The 2,202-nt window shown below is 33.2% G+C and overlaps 1 pseudogene; it reads right to left on the bottom strand.

The window, feature by feature from the left end:
* Positions 1–255: 255 nt before the first annotated feature.
* Positions 256–1,728, bottom strand: LOC114361941 (uncharacterized; annotated as a pseudogene).
* Positions 1,729–2,202: the final 474 nt, after the last annotated feature.

A 2,202-nucleotide genomic window follows, 5' to 3' on the forward strand; every position in this document is an offset into this window, starting at 1 on the left:
GAAAGACACGGTGACATTCAGAGCATACTAAAAGTCTATTTTTATAAGCTTTTTGCAAATATTACAGATTTGATTGGATACAGATACATTAGGTATTCTTACTTTTTTTATTTTAGCAGTTTTCTTTTCTTCAGTTTTCTGTCCTCTCTTTTATGTTCTCTTTCAATTTTCCGTTACCTTTTTTCTTTCTCGAGGATTTCTTTTTCTTTAGCTTTTTCTTCCAGAATCCCCTAATATTCTGGTTACGGTAACGGTTCATCTCGTCGTTCTCGTTCGTCTACAAGTACCTATCTCATCTTCTTGGGTCCCAGTTTTAGGGTCTTTTGTCTCTCTTTCTTTATCTCTAGTTTGAAGTTCTCCTATTTCACTCAATGTTGATTCTTTCTCCCGACTTATAGGTTCAGGTTCATCTGTAACTTCCGCTTCCAATTCATTTTGCTTATAATAAATAAATAGTCCCACAAACGATAGAGAATAAAAAAAAAATATTGTTTTGCATTTCAGGTATTATTTGTTTGATTTTTTTAAACTGATTAAGTGTTTCTGTTCCAACTACTTATACCAACCTTAGTATACTGTGTTACCTGCGGCATCTTGTAACAATCTAGGTAAAGTAAATCAATAAAAATAGTTATTGGCCGTGCATAAGTGTCAGTAATTGGCCCCCCGGCTAATTACTGATCCTAATAGGTTAGGACGTTAGTATTTTAATAGCAAATATTTAAGGGTTAAATTAACTTAATCTTGAATAAAAATACAATAAAAGTAAAATTTAATTATTGGCCACCCATGGCCAATAACTGAAATAAATTGAAACGTGGTATAGTTATTGGCCGGTCTAATTTTAAAGTTATTTTATTCCAAAACAAAGTAACTTAATCTATCTACATAAGCTACCATTTATCTCTTTACAAAAAAACAGTAAAATTACTATAACAAGCAAAAACAATTAAATTACGAACAATATTCATAAATATTTACCTTAAAATTTTGACAAGCATGCGGCTACTCGGACGACTCGTTGTCGAAAGAAAGCTTCTGCTGTTTAGAGTGCCATCTGTTCTTAATCTGACATACTACATTGGACAGCGTATTGCTCAGAGAAAGTATTTGTGTCTCTTTTCCACTCTTAATAACGTACATATGCTTGTTTATTTTTATTTAAGCCAAGGTGGCCAATAACTATGTACAGGCCAATTACTATAGCAATCACCCTAATTGAAGATTGGGAATCATCTTGCTGCATGAGTTCTTGAGGCATCCTGGATGTGGATGGAATGAGTTGTGTTGGCTGATATTCATAGGGCATCCTGGATGTCGATGGAATGGGTTGTTGGTTGATATTCGTGTATCCTGTAGTCGGGTGTAGCCGTAGTGTAGCCTCGATTAATATTGTAATTGTAATTTTGCTGCTGCATGGACGCTTGATTTCTCCGAGTTAAATTTCTCATAACTTTAATGACTTCATATTGGAATTCAACATAATCGTCATCACTATTTATACTTGTCTACAATCGGAGCAATACCTTTGAAAAAACACATACTCTTACTCTTGTCTTCATCTTCAACTGATTTAATTAAAGTAAGCATTTGTCGATCAACTTCGCTACAGTCTGTCTTTCTCTTCTTGCTTGTTTTTGTTAAATCGGTAGTATTGGCTGGTGCGGTAGGGTCATTATTGGTTTGTGAGTCAGTTTCTTTGTTGTGAGTAGGGCATGTAATATCGGAAGGTTTTCAATTCCGATATTGGATTCCGATATTAGATCTCAATATCGGAATTCCGATATTAATATCGGAATTGAGTTCATGTGCTATAAAATTAATATTTGGTTTTATTCGTAAGAATTCTGAATTGTTTACAATAAAATAATGATTTTAATCAGAATCTTTAATTTGGTACAAAACAGCACTTCATAAAATTGAAGTATTTTAAAACCATTTTTACGTTATGGGTATCCATTGCATTTGGTTTTTTATGTGACAAGAGGCAAACGAGCAGACGGATCACCTGATAATGAATGGTTACTGATAATGAGCCTATATGGACTAGCAAATAATTAAAGTGTTTTTGTAAAATCACAGGTATCAAACAAACTTTTACTCCTTCATTATAATAATATTACCCTGTTTTATGTTGGCGGAACGAATTTTAGAGTCATTCAAATCACGTGTTACAAAAATTGTAGAGAGTGGTAAAAAACT

Source organism: Ostrinia furnacalis, unplaced genomic scaffold, assembly GCF_004193835.3.
Source record: "Ostrinia furnacalis isolate ACB-3 unplaced genomic scaffold, ASM419383v2 OfSCF6058, whole genome shotgun sequence".
Lineage (NCBI taxonomy): Eukaryota > Metazoa > Arthropoda > Insecta > Lepidoptera > Crambidae > Ostrinia > Ostrinia furnacalis.